This window comes from Coturnix japonica, chromosome 7 (genome assembly GCF_001577835.2).
Source record: "Coturnix japonica isolate 7356 chromosome 7, Coturnix japonica 2.1, whole genome shotgun sequence".
NCBI lineage: Eukaryota > Metazoa > Chordata > Aves > Galliformes > Phasianidae > Coturnix > Coturnix japonica.
In genome coordinates, this window is record NC_029522.1 from 32205695 (window position 1) to 32232919 (window position 27225).

General features: G+C 40.3%; 2 long non-coding RNA genes across 7 annotated transcripts in view; both read right to left on the bottom strand.

Annotated features, from left to right (window-relative positions):
* The window catches only part of LOC107317048, an 84818-nt gene extending 72033 nt beyond the window's left edge, over window positions 1-12785 (bottom strand). For 4 of the 6 annotated variants that reach the window (XR_004308014.1, XR_004308011.1, XR_004308009.1 and 1 more), the window contains exons 1-2: window positions 964-1562; window positions 38-199 (exon numbers count right to left, since the gene is read on the bottom strand). This is a non-coding gene — a long non-coding RNA (uncharacterized LOC107317048). Of the gene's footprint in view, window positions 1-37; window positions 200-963; window positions 1563-7634 lie in introns of those variants that run through there. The other 2 variants (XR_004308010.1, XR_004308013.1) reach the window with 2 other exon arrangements.
* Window positions 12786-12859: 74 nt separating this feature from the next.
* The window catches only part of LOC116653703, a 49269-nt gene continuing 34903 nt past the window's right edge, over window positions 12860-27225 (bottom strand). Inside the window, exons 4-6 of the long non-coding RNA XR_004308080.1 lie at window positions 26937-27187; window positions 18453-18570; window positions 12860-13160 (exon numbers count right to left, since the gene is read on the bottom strand). This is a non-coding gene — a long non-coding RNA (uncharacterized LOC116653703). The remainder of the gene's footprint in view (window positions 13161-18452; window positions 18571-26936; window positions 27188-27225) is intronic.

Below are 27225 nucleotides of genomic sequence, written 5' to 3' on the forward strand. Positions count from 1 at the left end.
CTTTTGGGTAGATGGAAGAAAGTCATCACAGACTCACCCATAGTCCGAAGGTCACACAACTGGTAGGAGGTTCAACTCTCAACTGGGGAAACCCGCTCTGTAGACAGCATCCAGTGGGGAAGATTTTGTCCACAGCTTTCACACCCATAACACTTTGGAGGTTAAAAAGAAGAATCCCAAAGCTTCTGTTTTCTCCCTCCTGAGAAACAGAAACACATTAAAAGGTTTGCAAATTTGGCACGACACCAGATGCTTGCTCCGGGCCAGCCCTAATCACCCTACCATGCAGAGGCTCAAAGGCACGTTGTTCCTACCAGAGTTGTTGTTGTGAACTCTCCAGCTTCAGCACAAACCTAGCAGGTTCTTTTTAGCCTTGTCCTTTAATACACACGGTACATTTTCATATGAAAGCTTGTAAGCTTGGAGCAGCTTGCTCACCAGAGTTCAAGTCCCTGGCACACAGTTCATAGCTGCTCTAATGAAAAAGCACAATGATTGGGCCTGCGTCGCTAAGATTAGACATTAGTGGCTGTATCAAGAAGAGAAATACCTGCAGATTAGCACAGCAATTTGCTGCTCTAAATCTGAACCTTCTAATCTCTTTCTTTTTTTTCTTTTTTTTTTTAAGTAGCAGCCCATGAATATGGGAAAAGAATTAAAACTACATTTACTAAGTGATTTCTAAAATACTTCAGCATGTTTTAGAAAACTGACAAGTCATTAAAATATAGTTAATAAACATTATTCAGGACTCGCTGCCTGAGATTAACACTGCTTTAAAATCACAAACGTTCACTGGTTCAGGCAATGCGCCGCAGCAAAAGTAACTGCAATTCGTGTTCTTTGTTTAATTACATCTCTAATGGCTAACTCAAAGCTTGTCTTGTATTGGTCTTTTCTTAAAACAGCAGTGCAGTGTTCATAAAACACGTTCAAACCTTGTGCCCAGGCAAGAGAGGTTACCTCCAGCACTGCTGTGTTTAAATAGGTGTCTGCAATATCAGCACTCCTGGTGGAATAAACTGCATCTTCACGGTGTGAAGGCTGAAGTAAAGGGCAGCTCAGACTCACTTTGCATTACGTCCCACCACTCCTTGTACTTCTTCCATCCTTGTGCACACTCCAAAGTTCAAACCATGGCATGAGAGGGTTGATGCTGTGGAGAGACTCAATGTATTTCAGAAATGAAAACATTACTATTCATAGACAGCCTAAAATTCATGGCCTAATCAGAATGATGTCCATCTAACCTAAGCTAAGCTAAACATTTGCAAATGTTCCTAATGACCATCTTTAACCACTTGCAGGATTTAGCGGACAGCTTTCTTTTGTTCTTACTTCTTTTTCTTTTTCTTTAAAACAAGAAACTATTTGATATTCAGAGTTGTCTGTAACCTGATGGATGGCTTTGATTTATGCCATCTCCCAGACATCAGGATTCTGGATTTGAAAGCCGAACCACAGGGGAGATCCAGGTCCTCCATCCAGTTTTATTTCCCAGTCTTTTAACGTTATCTGGAGTTCAATGTCTTTCACCCATTCAACCCTCATGCTGTGATGTATACATGAGCAACACTATACACCAAGCAACTGAGATCATTTGAACAATACCAGCAGAAGTGTGCTTGATGGCTCTAATGAGGCAAGTGTGATTACATCTATTTTACCTACTCTACATTAGAATGCTGTATTTAGTGCCATGGCTCTGCCCAGCTCCAAGAAACTCTAAAAACCTGCCTATCTTCTTGTAGGACAGCAGACACAACCACTGCGACCTGAGCATTCTTGCTCCATTGGGTTGGGCAGAAGGAAGCAAAGGAAAGCAAAGCAAAGTGAAGTAAGGTAACACCAGCATGAGGAGAGGAGCAGGGGAAGGAGGTATGGAGCACAGGAGAGAGCTGCTTTAGAAGGATGTGCTCTGAGATGTATGGTGGGCAAAGTGGGATGCTGAGGTCCACGAGGGCCTCTCTGGAGCACAGCAAGCTGGAGGGGGCAGAGCCTACCCTGAGCCTATTTTGAGGCTGCAAGCAACTGTCCTGAAAAATGAAAGAAAAATGACATGTTTAATAAGAAGGGAAAAAAAGTCCTTAAGAGCGACGTCTTGTTTTCCTTAGCCTACTGGTGAGAGAAAAGTGCTTCCAGAAACACAAGTATTTAAACGGCCTCTGACAGCAACAAAGCAAACGACTCTTTTTGCCAATGACCGAGGAGAGCTCAGCTGCTCACTGCAAGCCAGAGGGATCTGCATCCAGCCCAGAGCTGGGAACACTGTTTGGAGCAGAAATCCCTCTCGTTGGCCACCCCAGTGCCTGCTGTAACAGCCATTAACCGAACCAAAGCCCCACACTACATGAGCATATTCCCATTTGGATCTGTTACCTAGTCCCATACGAGTGGGAAGGTAAAGGGGTGGCAAAGGTGGACCCAGCTGGCCTGGAGTTGCAGCCTCATCTTCTTCTGGTGACCACAGCAGCACAGGATGCTGCCACTTCCAGCAGATGAGAACAGGCCATCAGTATAGAAATATGTGAAAATATTTATCGCCCACTCCTAGCCATGCTGAAAAGAAACCTGTTGTGGTTAAATGACTCGGTCAGTTCTTCAGGGATTTTCCAAAGTTTCCTATAAAAAGAAATCTGTGGGAAATGAATGATTGCATAATCACTAACACATGCCAATTCATATAAGCCTATTATCTTTTACGGCATTTTGTGCTCTATTGTCCTTACTCTGGCAAACTGCTATCTTACAATTCTTTTTCCCCATTAAATTATTTACACATTTTGCTCTTTCCAGCCCTTTTGCACCAGTATGATACTTAGCATCCACATCAGGAAAGAAAGTAAAGACAAAGGATCCCTTCTCCTTTTTTTTTCACATCATGTTAATCCCACCTTCACATGAATACTGAAACTACAAGCTCTTTGAGAATGGGGTCCTTCTAACAATGAGCCTTGGGACCAGAGAAGGACCCAAACTACCCGCAACTAATCTTTAGATTAAACCAAGTTTAACGTATGAGAGAATACGCTGCTCTGCTAAAATGGCTCCTATGGAAGTGTACATGGAGAGTTCATAAGCTATAGGTTCATAAGCACAGTTTCCAGTCCTAACTATGTGGTAGTACAGCCATCCTTTGGCTACGCTGCTCTTATTCATCTGCAGGGCTGACATATCCAGTTCTTCAGAGCTCATTTCTGTAACTTGTTCCAAGAAGTGCTGGAAAGAGGCCTTATGTCTCCCGGACATGGTGATGCTCTGCCTCCTGTGCTTCCCCCGGGAAACTGTCCTTAGGGACAAAGGAACAGAACAGAGCTGGCAGCCCTTTAAGGATTCCTTTCTGAGCGCGCAAGAGCTCTCTACCCTACAGAACAAGAAATCAAGCAGATGAAGCAGGAAATCAGCATGGCTGAGCAAGGACCCGCTGGTCAGGCCGAGAGAAATAAAGGAGAAGTATAAGCAATAGAAGTGGTGATGGGTGTCCTGGGGAGAATATAGGGATGCTGTTTGTATATGCAGAGATGGAGTCAGGAAAGCCAAGGCACAGATGGAATTAAAATTGGCAAAGGATGTGAAGAACAGTAAGAAGGAATTATTTAGATAGATGAGGCAGAAGTGACAGGCAAAAGAGTATGTACCCCCCTCTGATAGATGGATAGGGAGAGCTGGACTCCTCAGCCATGGAGAAGGCTTGAGGTACTTAATGAGTTTTTTGCCTCAGTTTTCACAGCCAGTCAGGCTTCCCATGCCTCTTGTGTCCCTGAACTTCTAAGCAGGGGTCAGGGGAGCAAAATCCCTCCCAGTGTAAGAGCACAGCAAGTCTGAGACCACCTCACGAGGCTGAATGTTTACAAGCGTATGGAGCCAGACAACATGCATCCCAGGGTCTTGAAGGAGCTGGCTGATGTGGTTGCTAAGCCAGTCTCCATCATATTTGAAAAACTGTGGCAGTCAGGCAAAGACCCTGATGACTGGAAAATTAGAAACATCACTCCCATATTCAAGAAAGAGAGAAAGGAAGACCCAGGGAACTACCCAGGGAACTACAGGTTGGTGAACCTCACCTCCATGCCTGGGAAGATCACGGAGTGGATCCTGGTGGAAGAGATGTTAAGGCACACATGAGATGAAAAGGTGTTCCAAGACAGCCAGCACAGCTTCCTCAATGGAAAATCATGTCTGATCAGTCTGGTGGCCTTCTATGGTGAAGAAATAGCATTTGTGGACAACAGAAAGACAACTGATATCATCTACCTGGACTTGTACCAGACCTTTGACATGGTCCCACACCACATCTTTATTGTTAAATTGGAGAGAGATCAATTTGAAGCCTGAACTATTAGATGGATAAAGAATTGGTTGGATGGCCAAAGGGTTGGTGTCAATGGCTCAGTGTCCAAGTGGAGGTCAGTCACGAGTGGTGAGTCTCAGGGATCTGTCTTGGGACCTGTGCTTCAACATCTTCATCAATGAGATAAATAGTGGGATTGAGTGCAAGTTTGCAGATGCCACCAAGCTGTGTGGTGCAGTTGACACAACAGGAGGGATGCCATCCAGAGGGACCTGGACACGCTTGAAAAGTGGGCACACAAGAATGTAATGAGGTGCAACAATGCCAAAAGCAATGTTTTATGCTTGGGTTGATGCAACACCAGATACAAGTACAGACTGAGAGAAAAACTTCTTGAGAGCAGCCCTGTGGAGAAGGTCCTTGGGGCCCTGGAACAGCTTGCCCAGAAGGGTTGTGGATCCCCCATCAAGGCCAGGTTGGATGGGATCCTGACAGGCTGATGTGCTAGGGGGAAACCATACCCATGGCAGGTGGTTGGAAGTAGATGATCTATAAAGTCCCCTCCAACCTAAGCCTTTCTATGATTCAAGCAGGACAGGGCAATGTCATCTTTGGGTAAGCAGTATCTCTTTGAAAGGGTAGCCTAAGGGTAGGTTTGGAGGTTAACAGAGGTCAGACCTGGTGACTCTGAACACCAGGAAGCAAGAAAGCAGTGATCGATTACTGAAAGAGAGTGTGGACAGGAGAAATTTCTGCTGTTACACAACATCCTCTCAAACACACAAACCCCTCGTATTCATGCAGTAACTCAGGCACTTGCAATAACAACAACAAAGCAGCTCCGTAGTCTCTTTTTGTCCATTCCTAAGCTATTCCTGTAACTCCATTTCCCTCTGGACAGGGAACCAATGACCAGAGCCTCCCCATTTTACATGGCACATTTAACAAGGTCTATCAACTGCACTGAGCCAATATGAACTGCTCTTCATTAACCTCTGGCTCTCAGCAAAATCACCAGGGGTGCATCTACAACAGAAACACGCCAGGCCAACAAAGAAGCCCCTGCAAACTATGCCATCCCTTCATACAAAATAAAAAGTCCTTTCCACTGCCTCCATGATCTGGCTTTTACAGACAAATATACTCATTTCAGATCTCCTGCACTGGTCCATTTATCTTAAGTACACATTTTGAACCTAGACTGTGTTTCTTTTAATTAGAAATAATCTTTCTAACTATTTGCCAACATTCACACGCAGCAAACATATGCTTGCTGTCAAGGGTTCCTGCGGACCTCCAGAATTTGTCATCCTCTGCCAAGATCAATCTTTGCAAATGGGCAGGTGCCCAGAAAAGTTTATGGACAATTATACAGGACATCCTTCTTAAATTATTCTCTAACATGCATCAGATGGAAGGTCGATTCCTTTTTACACTGCCTGAATCTTCTCTTGATTCTCCCCTCATTAGACAGACTCATTTTTCTATAGGTGTAGTAAGATCCAATTCAGTTCTACCCCTTCCCACGAAACAGAAGACCAAGCTAGCCAGTCCATTGATAACATTTTAAAGCACTTTGTCAGCCTATATAATTTCATAATCGCTTTGTTATTTTCACTTAAAAAAAAAAAAAACATAGCTGATCAGACACCTAATGCTACTTAAGTGTGCATAGATTTTTTTGTGGTTGAATAATAACATCTGTTTTGATTTTCCTGCCACAAAAGTGCGTTTAATCTGGCCTTCCTTTATTTGAACTTTTCACATCTGCTCAGGCCTGCTTCCCATAAACTAAATACCAGATCCTTTCCCAGTGTAGGAAATTTACCTGCACCAGTTGTTGTCCCAGCTCCAAAGACTTCTTTATAGGAGCCAGATAAAAATGTCAAAAGACTAATAAATACGTTCTTAGTGCGCTGTATATTTATTAAATGTTACTGTTTATTTTCTCAGCCCTCAAATGGTTGACATTCACAGGCTTAATCCTGCAAAAAATTTTCATGAATGAACTCATTTACTTTAAAGTATGTATGTCATAGGATGGTGGCCCATATTCCAGACAAAATTTAGAGATAAACTTGTCCCCAGTATGTTAGAATATCAGCTACAAATTCAATCAGTCCAAACCAGCAGGGATGTTCAGCTCCACTGCGCTTTCAGCAAGCAAAATTATAAGGGGAATTCTGTGGGCCATTTCCAGGGTTGTCTCTACATTTGGGTTATGAATTAGGCTCGATTTATCCGGGAGGAAGAATAAACCTAATCAGACTTTTGTTTTATTTAATTATACTTAGCTTCAACTGCAGCTCAGATCTCCAAACTTAAATCTGTTTAGCTTGAAAAAAGTTGAAGATGAAAAAGGGTGCAAAACTTCAGCTGAAGTCAAACAGCATGAGGAGCTTTGCCACAAAGGCACTCCGTGTGTCAGGTAAATATTATGGGCCGTTTTTTGAGCTCACAGTTGAGCTACAGAAGAGTTTTGTTCTGCTGATGTGACCAGAAAGATATGCAAAAATAACCCCACTCTCCACACCAGCCCCTATAGTGATTGGTGACCTCCTCTTCTCATGATGAGACAACATTATTTCATTAATTGACATTTGAAATCTTTAACAAAATTTATGCTCTATGATTTGGCAAATCTTGTTAAAAATAAGTTTATCAAGCCTAAGTATCCAGCAGCACCAGTGTCTTAAATAGATGGGAGATAGGAAAGCACAAAGAACAGAGTGGCTTTGGGAACAGTTGGAAAGGAAAGGCAGTATTTACGCGCTGCCCTTGATTTACACCTTGATTCTTTCTCCTGCACTAAGGATTGGAACTGCGGCATGATGGAACAGTTGTGAGAACTGCAAAGAATTTAGCAAGTCAGAAATGGATTAAAAACGCACTTTATGGCTTGTTAAAGAAATCCCCCTGTTCCTCAGAAGCATTTTTAGCATCTTATTAGTAGTATTTGATCTGACTAACATATTGACTAGTCATTTGAATAGGAGATGAATCCTTTTTGATGGATCACAAAGGGAGTATAAATTCAAATGAGGCACTTCTCCCAGTTTTTATTTTAATATAACCCCAAAGAGCCAATAACATCTGCAAAGGTTTTTTCTGTGCCCCACAGAAGACTATCATAATGACATTTTAAATCACGCATCTTTTTTCTTCGTTAAAAGTAATCACTGCTTTTGTATTTAAAGGAAGTAGAGTCATCGAATCGTTAAGATTGGAAAGGACTACTAAGATCATCTAGACCACAAGCAACAGGAAGCTCAAATTTGCCTTTTATCCGCTATCTGAAATGCCCAGGGTTTATTTGGATTACAAAAATACTCCAAGTTGTTACCTTTTTCTTATTGTTTTAAGCATCGTCTTCCATGGAAGCAGCACTTCACCATCGTGCAGTCAGCATCTCATATGAAGCAGTCCACAATTTGATGAATGAAAAATAAGTGAGATATTTTTCATATCAGAGAAATTTCCAGCACATAAATAAATAAACAAACAAAAAGCAACATAGTTCTTTCTGTTGATCTCTGATCTGAAATGCTTTTGATCTATTCAAGTATTCTTTATGGGACTAGCTTCATTGCTATCCACACGGGCATTGCTAGGGAGTTACTAGGCAGATCCACGATTCCCCAGCATTTGGAAAAAGCCAGAAATGTTGCTTCTAGTCATTTTTGAGCAGTTTTATGTTATCTAACTTTTCTGCACTTGGGAATAAGTTGGAGACCTCCAGCTCATTTTGAAAACAGTAATTTATAGCTGCACAGGCATTATGATTTTACAGTGTTTTGATAGTTACGCCTTCACTATCCAAATGGAACATTTAAAAACAGATTAGAAACCATTAGTCTTGGAAATATGAGGTGTTCTCAGCCTAAAGAGGAAGTCAGTGTGTTTATAGGCTAATTGTCTTTCCACACCTAGGTGTACGGTTTTACTAACATATCATATTCTATTCTAGGAACAGGTCAATTTGTACATAAATAACCATACCGGGGTAAAAGTGCTAGATTATAAATCAGGATTGAAACACTTTGCCATAGGTACTCTTATTGACTTCAAATGTATTTAGATTTGAAACCACTTTAAGCACGTCTCTTATTATAATATCCACCATAATTAACTGTCATATGTCATTTCACCCTTCAGACACAATAATAACCACAAATACAGCCTCCTGCTTCATTAGAAGTCTTCCATTTTAAATTTAAATGCCTCAGAGATCAAGTTAAATGAAATCTTTGTATTTTCTACACCTCAACATATAGGAGAGATCTACTCAATTAGTAGGCATTTAACTCCACAAGAGGCTGACTTCAAATGCTATGTTCAAATATGCTTAAACTCTGATGAATGCCAGTTCCAAGCCCCAATCTGGATCCCAACCTTGTGGTATAGGCCCATCTGTACTTGAAAGCAGCGTTTTGAAGAAAGAGGAAAGCTAAGACCATGAAAATCTCTGTTTGAGTACTGCAAACAAACAGATTTATGGACCTAAGGAACTCCTTCTTTTCCTTGCATAAAATCAAAACTACCACAGGATTTCCCGTCCATATATACCATATGCTTCTTCCAACTTTGTTTAAAATTCTTATTGTCACAATACTCAAAAACCTTCAGAGCATCTGCCATTTCTACACGGCATTATCTATGCTGCAAGGGAGGCTGTAGTCAAGAATTATTTTTACTGGAGAAAGTGATTGTATCTATTTACTTTTGCAGCATGGTTCTGGCTGGTGAAAGCCCTGTACACAATGAAATTCTTGGGCAACAGCCTGAAATATGATTAATACTCTTAAATGACAAGAGCGTTTACTTCATGGTAACAGACTGTATATGCCAGGTCAAGGCACGTGCAAAACCAAGTCTCACACACTGTCAGTGCTCGCCTTGCAGGATCTTCTGAGTGCAGCCTTCATTGAGAGGGCAGTCAGAAGCATGTCAAGTAAAACACCAACAACACGAAAGGGAACTCAGAAATGTTTGCAAATTCATTTTATGGATTAATGACCCTACATATAAGAATTGACATTTCCAGGACAAATCACTTCTTAATCCTACAAATACTTCAGCAGTTTTTGCTTACACTAAAGCAGGGGCAATTTTTTTCCTTCTTCAGGATCAAACAAGACCTAAAATCTGGGAAGATTTAACAGTAAAATAAAAACAACGGGGAATGAAAATGTTAACCATCTGCAATTGCTGTTGCTGCTATTCCTTATTACACGATATCTCTATCAATGGCATTATGCTCTTACTTTTGTTCTCCCTCGCAACTTTTCAGTCTATAATGGTTAATCAATTATAAACAAGCACTTTTGACTGACTTAAAAAGTGGCAATCATCTCCTCTAAATTTAACTGTGTAAAAGTCAAACACCTACTCTAAGCTACTCGTGAAGGCTCCTTCTATAGATAGTGGTGACAGATTGGCACTTTCAGAGAGAGAGAGAGACTTATCCTACCTGTCTTACACACTTGTTTTAAGATGGGACTAATTACCCTCTGGAAGTACTTTCTTCCTTTTCTTTCCTTGGACCGACTTCAGTAAAAAAAGTAACACACCTGTTTTGTTAAGAAAAGAAGGAAAGAAAGACAGGCAGAAAGAAAACCATGAGATTATTTCAGGCCTTGATCTCAAATCCTACTAAAGCACGGTTCCCCTAGGATGCAGAAAGTCCTCCTAAATACAGATGGGAAGGGGTAAGAGAAGCAGGAGCACAGCCAGTCTTTATAATTAGGACCATCACCTGTCCTGACTCACTGCCTTTTCGGTTGGGTGTAAAACAAGGCACAAGAGATTATCAGACTCTGTTAGCCTGTGCTGTTCTACCCACAGAAGCCATGGGGCTGATCACTGCTCCACTTCTCAGTGGAATTCCAATAACAGAAACGTTTTTCAGACTTTGTCAGGAAAAAGGGACTGGCCAAAAGTTATTCTCCTTCAGCAGGAGAAAAGCAAACCCAGCATCTTCCTCTCTTTACATGAGATCGGCTCCAGCTCAACACGGGGAAGGACCACACACCAACCACTGCTTCAGGACACAAGCCTTAGGAAGCAGTTCAACGGAAACATCCAATGCCCTAAAAGTCATTCAAATGAAAAGATGCTGATGCCGATGAGGGAAGAAACATTCTTCTTGGCTTCTCTCCATTTTAAATTCTACTGCAGTTACAGTATCTGGATTAGACTCCAGGACAGTATTTCTGAAGCAGCGGGATCCCTGCTTACTGCATCAGTTTTAAATTATAAGCCTTCCAAAGATGTCAACACCACTTTCCTGTAGGCTTTCCTGAAATTAAAATGCTGAGCTTTTCCCCCGAGCCTTCACCGATTCATATGGATCCATCGCCCGGTGCCACCATTTGTATTATGATTTGCCTATGTTGGGTCACTGCTATGTCTTCCTTTCTGCTCTATAGTCAGCCTCACTCTTTGATGTTACTCAGTCACTATTTCCTTTCCCTTTACTTTTATCTCTGTCCTGGCACTTTTCCTTTAAGCATCCTCTCTACCAGATGGTCTCCATCTCTCCTTCAGAAGTGCCCAAAATATTCCTACTGCCTCCTCTTGATCTTCCCCCAGCAGCAAACCTCTTCATCCTACAGAACTCAAATACCAATGGATTTCTCCTCCTTGCTGCTCTGCATCCTTTTTACACTTTGAAAAGGAATTCATTGGAAGCAGCTAACCTCCAATCCTCATTATACACGATGCACTCATTTATAAGACTTCACCCAGGAGAAAAATTCAGACGGGATATATGCTGGTACAACAACATTTTTTCAAGTGGAAGCACATCTGATGTCTTCATGCCGAGCTGGAGCTCAAGTTTAATACAGGAGCTCCAACTTTTTCATTTGGCAATCCATATGGATCCTTTAATCTGAAGGTCAAAACAGCTTTCATGAAAGATGCTGAAAACAATGATACTTTATATTCGCCAGCGTAATTATATAAAGATGATTCAATACTGTAGCATCATCAGAGGACTCAACAGTCTCCAAGTTATGTATTTTTAAGGTGGGATTTTGAGACTGTAAGATGAGCCTTCAGAAGTCTCGTCACAGCTTACATCTTACTAACAGGTCACTGAAACTCTGAGGATAATATTTGCTTTTCCTTGCATTGGGAAGTTTACTATAATCAAGAATGAAACTCAGACATTCCTGTGGAAGTACAAGCAGTTACTGAATGCGGCATAATAATGTGTTGTACATTATACAAACACAGCGAGGTGGGATTTGTGCCTTTGCAGGAGAAGAAAGAACTCAGAAATGACCTTCTGTTCATAAGTTGCTTTAAAAAAGACTTGGCCCGAAACCACTTCACTACTATTGATAGAGCCTGTTTTTGTACATAAATCTTAAATATAAGCATTACTTCAAAACTAACTAAGCAATTACAAAGCTTTACTTTTCAGATTCAATTGCCATCAAACCCTTTACTGAAGTCCCCTTGGCACTGTCACTTCAAAATAGGGATAATGCTGTATAGTGTCTCTTCTTTTCAGTAAAACAAAAGCCTTATTGAATACATATGTGTGAAAACACTGCAAACAAAACCATCTCAGCAGACACCAACCTGACTCACTCCCAGTGACCCTCCCCAGTGCCCTGCATGGGCTCAGCACTCAGCTTCTTGTCATCGCAACACTGTTCTGCTGTTTTTGTCCTTAAAGTTGAGAAACAGTAATATTAATAAAAGAATACTACAAGACACTGAATACTAATTTATACTTCCTTGCAGGAACCTGGTAGCAGACTTCAGACATCAAGGAACAGCAAGGTGACCTAAGATTTCCATATGCAGGAAACTGCTGATCAAACACCACACCCTTTTTTATGCTGCCTGTTCTGTTGTGAATACACCACAGACCTCGTGGTTCAGATGATCTCCCTGCTCTCAGCTTTGTAAGGACAGCTTGCAATGATGCCCTGTCACAGAACGTAAAGGTAGGATGAAAATCCAACGTTTACTATCTTGTGCCTCCTTATGCTCAGGAAACAGGATGACTCGGGAATGTTTTCCCTCTTTCCATGCATCATCATCCCTCATATCCTACACTTTCTTGTAGTCAAAGCGTTGGCTCAGCCCTGGGAATCCCATTATTGCAATAAGCCAGCAGCACCTTGCCCTGGTGGTCCAGCTCAACTTCTCCTCTCCTTCCCATCGTATGGCTGCTGTCTCAGGTGTCCAAGTCACTTAAACTCTGCAGCATTAAGCACTTTGGGCACTCACTGATAGCAACAAGTATATATCCTCTCTGGTTCACAGCTGACTGCACCAGACAACTGCCAGGCATGGTAAGGTCCATTGAGTTAGGATTTACTTTCAAAAGGTTTCTCAGTCTTATTAATTTGCTGCAACCGTGCATTTCACTTTGCTATCAAAGGGTCTCAAGTTGTCTTCAGAAGCGCAGAGAGTCTCATTCGTACGCATACTTTTGTTAGGTGGGTGTCACTGCTACTTCTATTTCTGACTCATTAAGTCCATGTAAAAATAAATTAAAAAAAAAAACATAGTAATTATTAGAAAGCATCTAATTGAATACAAAAGAAGGAACAGCAAATAGGCTGTTTATCACAACTATATAGTGTGAACCTGTAGTTCAAGTGCCAGTAACACCAGGAACACCAAGTCTCTATAGAAACAACCATCCAGCATAACAGCACAATTGGGAAGTCAGGTGAGATAACCCACTTTAATCTCACCTGAAGACAAAGTGGTCCCAGCACCTTCGCTTCAGAACAGGAAGCTGTGAACACCTGATGTTCCACTCTCTGTGTCCACGATGTTCAGCAGATTTCCATTAGAATGGGTAGATAATGAAGGAACACAACAAACTGAGGCAGGGTGCACTCTGCAAAACAGGAGGCCAGACAAGAAATAGTTTACTCAGATCAGAAGCAGATAAATGAGTGAGACAGGGAAGGATGGAAAATGCACAACAGAGGGGAAGATAGGAAGGAAGCTGTTCATCTTATGTGCAGGAACCAACTTCCGCATATATATTTCCTATGTAATTTTGCTATCTGATAATCCAATACACTTTGCAGGAATTACCATGGCCCAGATTTTCACACCTAGTTGAGGACATCTTACTCAAGTGAAGAAATCTGGGAGTTCTATCTAAGAGCTCACAAGCCTGAACCCTGAATCATTTGTATTTGTACACATCGATGTTCGTGTAACATAACTATTGACTAGCTATATCACATACAAAATTTGAGCCCAGTTACATCTGCTTTACTGTAAGGACAGGCAGTACTCCAACATAGTCAGCAAGGGTGAATACATACTAAACCCAAATACCATTTTCCAATGTGATCAACGTACCAACAAATAACCTGTAAATTAAGATGACGACTTGTTCATCAATTAACACAGACCTGCCTGGTGGGAACACAATAAGCGCACTGTTCACATGCAGCACAAGTTTTCATGTGCCTCTATCCATTACAAGGTGAGCGCTGTTTTCCCACTATGCACATGTTCATCTGGCCTCAGTCTTAAAAATAACAGTAAAAATCAAACACAAACAGTTATTTCCATTCTTTTGGGATTTGGCATCTGTGCTACAAGAGACAGAGATGGAAATTTCTAAAATAAATTAAGGAATGTACTCGTCAGTTTATTAATCAAAGTTTACCTGCTTCACATTACATGGAGATGAATTAAACAAGCTACTATGGTACTCAGAAAACATCTGCTAACAAAGTCAGAAGTAACGATAAACAAACTTGAGTTCCCTTTGTGGTTAATTTTCATCCAGCTGCACTTAAATACAAAAGAGCTATCAGAGAAAGCTATCCATTAGCAGCGAATTCAGAATGACTTCAGAAGAAAATCCCAGAGCCTCCAGTGATATCTCTCAAACAACTTTCTCATCTCTGCAAGTGATTGAGAAGAGCTGAATGAGACCAGCTTAGTGATCAGTTCTCCTGCTAGCTGCTACAGTAAAGTGAAGGTGAAGTATCCTTTCAGTACCTGTGATTGCCCATTTTCAGAGCACTCCTATTGGTAGGACCTATAAGATCTACCAGACTCTCTCCTGCAGCTGATCTCTGCCACATGCATTGGTGTCAATCAGGAATACAAAGATAACTCTAAAAATCACTGTACACATTTTCTAAAGTGTAGCATCTGCTGATTTTTGCTGAGAAAGTGAACAAATTTATCATTACAAGATATTTTTCTTTGAATAAAGTCTTATTTATTTTGCTATTTTCCACAATGAAATTAAAGACTCTGGGCAGCCTGGTCTGGTGGTTGGCAACCCTGCACATAGCAGGGGGGTTGAAACTCAATGATCACTGTGGTCCTTTTCAGCCCACAGCATTCTATGATTCCATGATATGATAAAGATGTGGTCATTTATGAATACCTAGTTCTGGTTTACATTGATCAGGAACTTTTGCCCTGATGCATCTAGAGATGCACATTGTCTGTGACTGATGCTCTAAACCAGCATGATACACGTGAATGTTATTAAAACAAAGCAATGATGGGATTTTGGTTTTTTTTTTCTTTTTTTTCCTAAAAATATAAATCAAATAGAAAAGAACTGAAAGGCATTTTCATCATAGTTCCCCTGAAACTTCTTACACTGATAATCTTAGATATTCCATGAGCAGGTAACCTACGTACTGAAGTTAAATGTGACATTTTATAAATGTACCCAGAACTACAAGCAATTACAATAGAAGTCCATTAACTCCAGTGATAATTATAAACCCTCGAAGGAATCTGTGTACACAGCAATTCACAAACAACTCGCAGTGTTCTGCTATTGGAAGGTCTGGATAATGGCACGGAGGAGAGTATTATTAAAAAAATCAATTTCATTTTCATTCTTTTTTTTTTCTTTAAGAAAGTAATAGGTGATTCTTCTCTGAAACCATGCTGCTATCTGGCCAGCAAGTAAACACGAAATCAAAAACCCAGTGTGCCAGATACACACAGCTGTATTTGTGCTTCTGCAGCTCCCAGAGGAAAACACGCCACATGTCGGTTCCTTGACTTAGGGTGGGTTGGTGAGGTGTAAGTTAAAAGGGCAGCTGTACACTGTGGGTAATTCTGCAGATTGATTTTCTACCAGTCGCTTTAACGATGCCACGAGCAGTGGCAAAGAGGTAGGGATGTTGGGCAACACAGGTAGAAGAGAGGAAAACTTTTCCTACAGCTTCTTCCCCAGTCCCAAGCTCTCCTGCAAAATCTGTAGGCACTTTATAGAGGATTTTTTTCCTGCAAGAATAAAGGGGTTGGCTCCGACTGCTGCTATTCTAAGAGGTTAAGGAAAGAAAAGGCATTATTATGTATCCACATGGTAATCAACCAAGATCTCATGCAACTATTGCCGTTGATGTGGTTCTTCCTGGCTCTTCCAGAAAACCGCTTATTGGTGTACCTGGCCTCGAAGTTTGAGAGCTGAAGGAAGAAAATGATAACACAGTTTAACAGACCCTTTGTTTACGTAAACATCCATCCACAATCTGTGTCTGATGGGGTGAACATACGGCTTTAATTTTACCCTTGGCACACGGATCAAACAATGTTGCCAATATCTATTGTTCTCCTCGTAACAATATGCCTGGTGGTTTCAACATATCCTCTCCATTAGCTGGCTGCAGATCAAGCATTACTGTGTATGTGCTTGTGTCTTCATAAAACTGGAATATGGATTTTTTTTTTTTTCTTTGTACCAAATGTGTAAAAGAAGGAACACAGTTAAGAATGGTGGTCAACCGTCCCCATGAGTCATGAGAACAGCTCGCCTCAGATCACATGGCACAGCCAAGTGGGAAGATGGGCTTGGGTTGCATTTGCAAAGCTCAGGCCGTAGAGCTCAGCTCTTTCAAAAACCAGAGGAAGTGGTGATTCAGATCTTTATCCCATTTCATCTTGACTTTAGCTAACCTTTCTGGACTTGGTCCATCTGTGCCCTGCACCAGCCCCACATTGCACACTATGTAGCTCTGAGAAAGGTGGTTTAGATGTTCTCCTATTCATTTTTGCCCTCCTTAGTTTTTTTTCAGTTTAACTTCCTTTTTCCTGCAGAAGACCAGAGCTAAGGCACTTATAAAATATTCAGCATCTGTAAGGCAGAGTAACTGAGGAGACTGGGATCCAGTGAGCGGCACAAGGAAAAGCCTCAGATGGTCTCCCTGAGCCAGAGCAGCTTGTCATCTCCTTGCTAATCTCCCCCGCTCCTGCCTTGGCCCCCAGACCAGCACAGCACTGCTTTCTTATGTTTCCAGCAGCAATCAAACTTGACATTTCTCTACTACATTGTGCTACATTTCAGCCCGTACTTCCAAATGTTTGATCCAAAATTCATTTAAGTCAATGGAAGGAATCTCATCGCCTTGAATGTGCTTTGAACATGGCAGCTTCTTTGCACCTGAGCAACAATACTTGATTTTTGCATATGTGGGAAAGTACAGCTTGCTACCATTTTCAACATATAATAAAAATCACTAGTAAGGACAACAATTGTATTTGGGCCATTCTTGGAACTTACCCCATGTTTCTTTTGTGACTGACATTTTGCTTTCTGCAAGATGATGTTCAAGAAGCACCATCTGCATCAGCTGAAGTTGTGTGGCCCCAGCCATTTGCTGTGCCCCACGCCAATAGCTGCAGCTGTGGGAGGAAGCAGACTTACACCACCGGTGCTACAGGGCCCTCATACAGCACAGAAACGCAGTGAAAGCTTGCAGAAGCACCGGGGAAGGAGGCAGCTCTGGGAGATAACACGGTCGTGATTAACATCACCATAAATAGGGATCAGCAAGACTTCTTTTTCCCCCATGCTCTCACAACACTCCTCCTCGCTGGAAGTAGTAATCTTGAAAAGTTTAGTCCTTGATTCAGTACTTCTATTTTCTTCCAGCTGCCCTATCTCCTGCTTCTCCCTCTAATTCTCTCTGACTTCAATGTTTTACTTTTCAAAAGTGCTGAATCCAAGCCCAGTGCTTTGAATGATTTCCCTGACCCTGCAGTGCTGCATACCAACACAGATACATATCTCTTAGGTTTGCTTTTATCTATGCTAATTTGGCTTCCTTCTCACATTTGCAAGTAGAGAGCAGCTACAAGGTTTCCTGTGCATTGCAAGCTACAACTTACGTAAATTTTAAGAAAAATTAGTCTAGAGACTGCTTTGTGCTTTCATACACGTGCAGCAGAGCTTTCTGATCTGCATGCATGTGCTTCAGCTTGTTCTTGACTGTCAGAGAGCTAAGGTTTCTATATAAACTGCTTCATTAAGGCTATGAGAATGTAATTATCACTGGTGTACAGAAGGAATGTAGGTTTTGCTCTCATAGTAGCATGGCAAGGGAAAGGAAACAAGAGGTGGAAGAAGCATTCTTTTGTTTTAAGAATTACTGATTTAAATATAGGGCCACAGCACTTCTACCATCACTCCAAATACACTGTGAAGCCTAACAGTGACAGGCAAGTCATAACCACAAATGCCTTCATCTATCTACAAGCAGAATCATCCATAGAACAAATCTGGTGGTTTCTGTATTATTATTATTTCCTTTTATTTTGGTGGTCAGACTAAGGATATGAAATTATTCCCCAAGAAAAGCACCTGCAGGGGGTGAGGAGACTGGGTGCAACCGGAACGGACTTATGATTCCAGCCTCACGGAGAATAAAAACTAGGCATTAACACTAAAACTGCCTAATAACACCGTAATTAACTTATTAGCATAAAGTAAATTACCTTATTTGAAGGGGAACTTCTGTGACATGTGATGTTTTCTGTAATCACAGATTCATTGCATCATATATTCCATTGTGTGTAAAAAAAAAGTACTACATTATATAATATGCAAGCAGCAATGTAAGCAAGTGGCTTTTTACATATGTAACTACAGACTGATTTCTACTTTTTTTCCCTCAACATTTTGTGCTACAAGTTTCTCAGCTTTTCTATCACTTTGGCTTCATAATGCAACTGCAAATTATAGACATAAAAATCCCTTGGTCCAAAATGCATCCAACTAAATCCTTCCTGGCCGTTGTCCCTTTAGGCATAAGAACAGAGTTTGAGATCTGAGGAAGTGAGAATCAAGAGCATAGCAGCCACCACAAACCCCTGGGTCGAGCAGCAGAGTTACTGCAAGTTGCATTTGACTCACCTCTGCCATCCATGCCCAACCTGTCCTCAGCAGATGCCAGAACCACGCTTGGGCTATGTTTGAAATAACAGGGAAAGGAGTTTCTAGCTAAACACCTCCGGTTTGATTAGAAGGCAACCTGTTATTGAGGGAAATAAAGCAGTATTAAACCAAACTGAAGTGAACATTGGCACATAACTAACACAGCATTGTCAAAGACATCTCAGAGTTTAATTTTAGCATGGAAAATATGGCATCTCAGATACCATGATATGGGTGTTTGTTCACAGCCACTGTACCTGTCAACTATTATTATATTGATGCTGCCGTGTTCCCTGAACTGTTTTGATTTCTCAACAAGAAGAGAATTTTCTCTGATGTGCCATCTGTAAGGTACAGCTTAGCAAAGAAAAACTTTATCTCAAATTCTTAATAATTTTCAGTCAATCCCAATAAAATCTGATATATTTTTATAATACTTACAAAATAATAGCAAATGTGACTCACCACATGTGCCACTATTTCATTTGATATTCCTCTTCTCCCACTGACTTTTCTTTCGAGCACAGAATGCAATTTAAATGTCAACTCGAACTAAAAAAGTTACATTCCTGTGGAGATTGCTGGTATCTCATGCGATCTCAAATAATTGAACTGTTTTCCAGCCCTTTAACTACTTCCTTCTATTTTAGCATCTCATCGTGCAGGATCTAAAAATAACAAATGGTGGAAGGGACAGTCTGTCACATCATTTGTTTACTGACATGTGACAGGACAAAATGGCCTTTTGTGCCTAAAAAGGTTCCCAACGCATCACAGGGTCCAATGTACATATATTGAGTACACCAGCACACACTCCAGCAAGGTCTCTACTAGCTGAAATGAAGAATACAAGCCAAGGGGGAAAAATGGCAGGGAAAGAATAAGTAAGAAGGATATTTATCTTGTATTTAACATCCACTTGCTGATCATTTATAGATAGTAGGGATGTCCAGGCCTACAAAACTATAGAATATATATATTGATTATATAGAATTATAGAACAATCAGGGTTGGAAAAGACCACCAAGATTATCTAGTCTGACTGTCCCCCTGCCACCAATATTCCCCCACTAAATCACGTCCCTTAGAACAACATCTAAACACTTCCTAAATACCTCCAGGCGCGCACATTCATGGCATACACTTAATTTTCAACTCCATTTCACTAGGATAGGCAGTAAACAGTGATGCCAACCAACAGCCCCATCTCGATGCTAGAGTTCAAACCCCTTCATTCATTGGGTAAACTTATACCTGCTTTTTCCACTCCCATAAAAAGCATCCATAAGGCCAGATAAACTTTCATGACCTTTCTAGTCTAAGCAGTGCTTTTCCTTTCATTTCCCAGGAAGAGCTCTGAGTGGTATTCTCCATTCCTTGTGATGCTGCACAACAGACGCAGGAAATATGAGGAAAATAGCTGTCTGTTGACATCAGACAGACGTCACAAAGTTTATATTACAAAGCCTAAGCCTGGAGATTTAGCCATAATCTCCAAGTCTTAGTTGACCGAGCTATAACGTTGCTATAGCACTAGAGCTCACCCATTTATGACAATGCACATGCTAAAGATTCAAGTGTTCATTTTCTCCAGTACTGGTGTTGGAGAAATAATTCAGACTGAATTGCTTAATGAGAAACAAGGCAAAAAGGACTTTGGTATTAAAACACACCGAGAATTCACTCCTGCTTGATTTTGAAAGGTTGGAATTGTCCCATTTTGAAGGAAAATTAAGGGTAATTCATCCACTGCTATCAGGTAACTGCTGCAGTAAGTAGGTTAGGACATCATTAGTTCTTCATCACTCATCTGCTCCCACAGCAAAATCCAACCTTGCAATTCTATAATTCTAACAAAAAAATTAAAAAAAAAAAAAAAATAGAAACTGGCCAGAATGGCAATGGGGGAAGCACATCCAACTCACTGACGCACCGCTCTCAGGTTATGATGATCATATAATCAGCAAAACCACACAACCAACAATGAATCAAACACAGTGTGTTACTGTAAGGCATAGGTCTGACATCCCATTGCAACCTCTTCAAGTCTAACCTCCATGCTGCACGACGCCCCAGATCAGGGCTTTTTAGGGCTGCTCCTCCACAGGAGCGACTGAAGAACATCCTACACAGCTGCATTTACCTCATGGAGGTGTTGGAGGCCATAATTAATTACTGTTTGTAGAACTCATTGAGACTGTTAGAGAAAGGCACTAGAGAGAGAGAGTGGTGTTATAAATTATTACACTTGAAAACATTCAAACTCCTCAGCTTTCCACTGCCTGCCTCCTCACCAACTTGAAGCATTTCCTTTTCTCCTCCTGAAACTAAATTTGCCCTCTTGACACGCAGAAACCATTAGAAAGACTGTATTTACAAGCACCTAGCACTATTTTCTCAAGTTTATTTTGACATTGACTTTTAATCAACTTGATGATGATTGAAAAAGCTAGTTCAGTGTTTTGCTAAAGAGGAATATTAAAAGTACATTGATTGTGTCTACAAAGATACGCAATTAAAAAGTACGAGTCGAGTGCTGTTATTTAACACTTGACTTTACTTATTTTGAACTCTTGTGGCCCTGTTGTGTACACGGCTAAATGCGCAATGCTGCGTGTTTCAAGTCAATCGGCTGTAAGCAATTTTATATTTTAATGAAAATAATTACGGTTTGAGTAATATGAAGTGTATCTGAAGTGTAACCCCCGATGTTACTTCCTTAGAATTAGCTGTGAGATAAATTATCATGGTTTATTATGGTTACTCTGTGCTTTACATGTTTGTAGGGGATCCTGGCTAGCAACGATGATTCTTAACTAACAAAGAATTACATTTGAAAAGCAATTTTTTTTTCTTGGATCTCATCTGCAATTCTTCCACAAAAGCGATATGATTTAACTGTGCTGCAGTATGTGATACTGCAAAGATGGCATTATTGTGCTGTCATTTTGACAGCTTACTTTAATTTACACCATTTAATGGATGAATACATTTATTTTTTATTTTTTTTTTAAATCTGGTGTTACTCTTTCTTAATATACCATATGCCATCGATCCCACATGCACTTTTTTTTTTTGCATAAGCACACTAAATTATATAGTGGTATAAAGCAACGTATGTGTCATATACATCATATCTGTTGAGTGACACATCAGAAGCTGAGGCCATGTTTGCTCTTCAAAGGTACCACGGATCCTACGACATTTCCGAGCCCCCGAGCTATGTTATACAATACCTTGTGCACGGATTGGCATCTGTCCACCTCAGAGACAGGCACATTTCAGATACACTGTATGGAAATAAACGCATGCAAGTCATTTGCCTTCGTAGTAGCAGCACCACAGAAAGTTTAAAGATTATAATAATTACACTACTGCAATAGTGAATATCTGTAGCAGCTGGTTTCAATTGTGACCAGTATTTTAAACTGTTTTGTCAAACAAAATCTCTTCCAGCTCCCTAAAACGTTTTGCCAGCTAATGGCAAGTACCTAGCCATCAACAGGAGCAGAGGTGGGACAATCGTTCCCTTTGTCTTATTTTGGGGGGGACAGCTGGATCGCTGTCTCTGAAGCCTGCAGCAAATATGCTGTCAGATATTCTCTCTTGTGGTGAAAATGCCGTGGTTAGTGGGGGAAGAAGGCTGATTTAAGACAGAAATGATAATAAGGTAGCTGAGTGGAAAGCTGATGCTGTACTCAAAGGCATTACTTTTATTTGGGAGACTTCTGCCTACTTTCCAGGACAGCTAAGAGTTAAATAATCTAAAACTGTAACAAATAATAATAATAATAAAAGACAGCCTAAGCATTCCATTCCATTTTCCTGTTACAAATATTATTTTTGGACAGAAATACTGCAAACAAAAATGCAGTAACAGCTAAAGATTTTTTAAGCAGGAGGTATCCAAGGTTGAAAGGGATTTCGTTGACATGAACTGAAGAAATACAGCATACCTTTATACTTACTTAGCTCTTTGATGTTGTACATGATACCTAGTATGGCATTACAACCAACTATACATGTCATAAAAATACAGAGATTCCATGTGGAGTAAACCTGCAGTGAATTAATACCTCTGTCAAGGTGTATCCTGCTATGTATGCTATGTATTAAGCCGTCCTTGCTTCAAATTCTAGCTAACACATTCTCAGCACTTCCTACGACCGATCACACGCAAATGTTCCAGCAAAACCAAGACAGTTTATTTTAAATTACGTCAGACTAAACCAATATACCCAGAAAAGGAGAACATGAGCTATTAAAAAGTGCTTAATCATAAGACTTAATTTTTGTTGAAGAATAATTCACTCTTTATTTTAAGTGAAGAGAATAGCTATGATTTTGACTGCGATCCATGAAACTTCTAGGAGTTTTGTATGCCCAGAAATGAGTTATTGTACATAGCCAGGGAACAGATATTGTTAATGGGCACGTACTTCCAGCACCTACTGAATATTATCAAGAATCTAAATGGTCTTCAGATGCCTATTAAGAAAGCTACAGATCATTGAACAGTGGATTAACACATTTTGTTGTTGTTGTTTTGTTTTGTTTTTTTTCAAATTACTTAGAATGGTCACATCAATTAGAAGAAATATCAAACCTAAAAGGAAAGCCAACAAATACCTCTGTCTTAGAGAAAACTATTTATTTGATAAGAGACTTATTCTTCTATTGTTTTTAGTCCCCTCTAGAAGAGATTCAGGATTTTCATTAGGTTTTGCTGCAAGAGTGGAGAAGTTGCATTTGTAACACGTCTGTCAGAAACTCTACAGCACAGAGGGGGCTATGAGCTCTTTCCCCCAGCATCAGAGAGCAAATTGATGAAGTTCACAAGCTGGATACGTGGCTGTTTGAGAGCCCTTTACAGTGTCAAGTAATGAATCACCTTCACCACTGTCCTCAAAAAGGACCCTACTTATGGTCTGCAAAGGACACTTGTCTGTTTCTGGGGGTTTATCTCCTCCTGCCCTACTTTCCTTACAGAAGAATACAAAAACAGAACAACAACAAAAAAGTTTAGAGAAAGCTGATGAATCCAAAAGAAAAAAAAATAAATAAATAAAAAATCAGTATTTCCCAAACCAGATTTTATATGGTGTATTTCTAGGTACTTCTACACACCTCTTTCGTCTGTTTTCAGGGTGGGAAAGGAGTTCTGGAAAAATTCAGCTGGCTTAGAAACTCTGATGGAAAGAAGAGCGCTTCTGGATGCTGAGAAAAGCACTGAAGCAGACTGGTACTCTATCATATTTGTTCCTGATGGATTTAGTTGGTCAGCCCACTTCCTCCTTCCATATGATACGTGCGCACTGATCTAAAAACACACACACATATGGACACCAGCATATAGGCAACCAATGCCAGATCAGATATAGTAAAAGTAAATTTAAGAGGTTATAAATGTTTTTTCGTAATAGTACGCATTCAATATTGTCACTAATGTAAGAGTCCACAGACAATCTGAAAGCTTCTCTCCTCTCTTTACATGATCATAATTTAATGAAGGAAAATCATTTCAATTCAAAACGGTAACAACTTTGCTGCATTATCATTAGAAAGCGATTAAAAAGGCAAAACAATACATTTTTGCAGAGCCACCACCATTGTGAAAATTAGTCAGAAAGGTTCAATCCTGCCATTAGGTCACAAAAAAGGGATAACATTTTCAGTGGGGAGGAGGAAGTGGGACAAGGGGACCACAATGTGGTTGGTACAACACATACTATCTGTCACATCAAAGGGGAGACTGAGGTCTTGTGAAATCAGTGCTGCACCACCTTCAAAGCCACGTCCACTCCCTCTGCATGGTCTCAGACACAATTCTGGCATTGTATGTTTTCAAGGAGCACTTTGTTCAAAGAGATGGTGAGATTTGCTTCATCAGATAAGTGCTAAAACCCTATCTAATGTGGTATACAAGGAAGAAGACAGAGCCTTAAAAACACGCCAAATTTTGTTTTTAATGCCACCCACATACACAGTTATTCCTTCACCATCCTGAAAGACAGAAACGCATGCTTCTTCCACATGCTGCAAACCAGCCTTACCACTTGCATGGCCACTGGAAGCCTGTGGATAGATGAAACCATCACACAGCTGAACTTCCCAAGGACCTCCATTCAGCACAAAGCCGGGTGTGCAGCAAACCAATTGCCTTTGGGTGCTCAGTTCAGTGAAAAACCTGGCCACAAGACTGGAAATCAAAGGCGTTGTGCTGAAAATCTGACACTAGCTGAGATGTTGGACTATTTCTGGTCAAAATACGGCTGTAACCACTGAAATATACAGTTGCTGCTCATAATCAGCAGTACTTGCTCACACAGATAGTTTCATTGACTTCAGTCACAGGAAATACTAACTTATCTGACACTGGAAAGTACTCCTAAGACCTCGAAGACAATAGCATAAATATTATTAAGACAGAGCTATCTTTGTCCAGCAATTAATCACGTATCACCCTATCCTCAACAGACACAAACCAGAATCAGTGTTACTTCTATAAATGTTTCTGCATCACCTCACAAGTTTGGGGGAGTGAAAGATGGGTTTATTTTTATTCCTTAGCATAAAATAAAGAAGTAATGAGATGTTACAGGGAAAGATGGAGATCTGTTGGAGTATAGTAGCATATTTGCCAAGCACAGAACAGCCACATAGAACCCAAGAAAAGATAAACATATTACAACCATGTAGGATACAATTTTGTTCAATCTCAAGGAACAAAAAAGGCAATCATACAATCCTAGTACTCAGTATTTTTTAAAAAGGGACTACTCTGGGATGGTTCCATATTAAGGGATCAGCTCCATAACATCAGCTAACAGACCAACACATGCATAATCAGATGCATGACAGATATAGTTCAAGTCAAGCATATGCTTCAGCATTTGCTTTAAAAGGTCTTTTGAATATAGGCTCAGGGTCTTGGGATAGACCAGGCATAGCAAAGTCTTAGAATATTTTCTTAAAGTATTGCCCAGCCTTGCAAACACAGCTTAGCGTCTTGGGCTCGTCTCATAAAGTGAAAAGGGCCATGTGTCTTGTAAAGACTGGCCCCGAGGGAACTGAGGTAAAGTATTTTTGTAGCCTTAACACACATTTTCCTTGTGTTTATGGCTTCATTATTTTAGTGGGTGTGTTATTTCAGCGTGTTTTTCTGCTACTTATTTTCTATCTTTCTTACTGCTCTTTTTCTTTTCTTTATTTTTTTTATTATTTTTTTTTTTTTAATGGGGAAAATGGACTCAACAGATGATGCAGAAGTCTTTATAGCAGAGCTACTGGTTTTCATTTCTGTTTCCTGAACCTCAAAAAGTCACATATGTAACGTGCTCTAAGAATATTTCTGTACCATTATGATATCATAGTTAACGTTAATGTCTGGTCATTGGAAAAGCTACCCTTCAAAAGAGAGATGAATATTTTTAGGCAGCTATCTTCGATAAATAGATAAGAGTTTAGACAAAGAGAAATAAAGTAATACAACCACAACAACAAAAACCAGAAAAAATGTTTCTGATTGGCAGGAAAACCCAGCATTAGGATGTGGTTGCTTTGTAACTGCAAAATCTGATCGTCAGCAATCTCTGGCATGGAAAAAGGAAAGAAAAACAACAAAAAAGCCATTGACACCACTGAAAATTACTATTTGGTAAACTCTTCTAAAGTATTGATCTCCACAGCCATGGAGATGGTCCCTACCATTGAAATCAGAAGAGCAGATGTAATTTAGCACTCTTCCTTTTGCTAGAATCAGAGGTATGTGAATTGATGCTGTTCAACAGAAATGCACAAAGACAGTAGCTATTGATCAAGCATAGCTAAACTAATACATTTTCCATTCTGATGACCATCCAAATTTCCAGTTTGTTAATTATCATGTGTACTTCACCTAATGTCAGTTCACCTGACAGATCTGCTTTACTGGTTGCTTGTATGCCTAATTAGCAGCAATTTGCATATTAACCAAGCTTGTACATTCCCTGTGTTTAGAGACTCCAGCAATCACCAAGCTGTTGGTCAGAGTTTTGATAAGAAGTAATGCCTAAGTAAATTCTACAAGCTACCACCCCAAGGCAAAATAACTTCACGGTAGGGATGACTGGGTAAACTAATAGGAAGTTATTAGGAAGCCTAAAGCTTTTCTCAGACCACAACCAAAACCTTGAGCCAAATCTTTAACAAGACATGAAATTCTTCTGGCTTTTTCTTTTCTTTTCTTTTTTTTGTCATAACCCTTTGTTCTGTGCCTAAAAGAATTCTGGAATATCAAGACAAAAGGCTATTCTTGGACTGTGACATGAGAAAATCCAGGAAGGAAAGGAGACCTCATGAGAAAGCCTGTTTTCACAACATTATTACATAGTATTCAAAGTGAGCAAGTATATAGGGACAGAAAATGGTGTATTGAGCTAACAAAATAAAATGTACCATAACATGATGAGTTACTCATCTTACCAAGTCAAAATAGCCGGTATGTTGCATTACAACCTGGCAGAATCTTTACGTTCCTCTCCCATGATGTGCAGGCTCCATCTTCAGCAAGTCACTGCCCTGCACAGCAAGAATAGCCTGTTAATTTCAAGTTGTCCACCACAAAGCTTTTCCCTTTAAACTCTATCTCAATAGCTCTCTTTGAGTTTATCAAAATATCTGGGAAGCATGATGGATAGGCATGGGCACAGTGTAGCCACAGCTGATTTGAATGGCTGAAATAGAAGACAGAAGCATGCTCGATGTTAGCAGG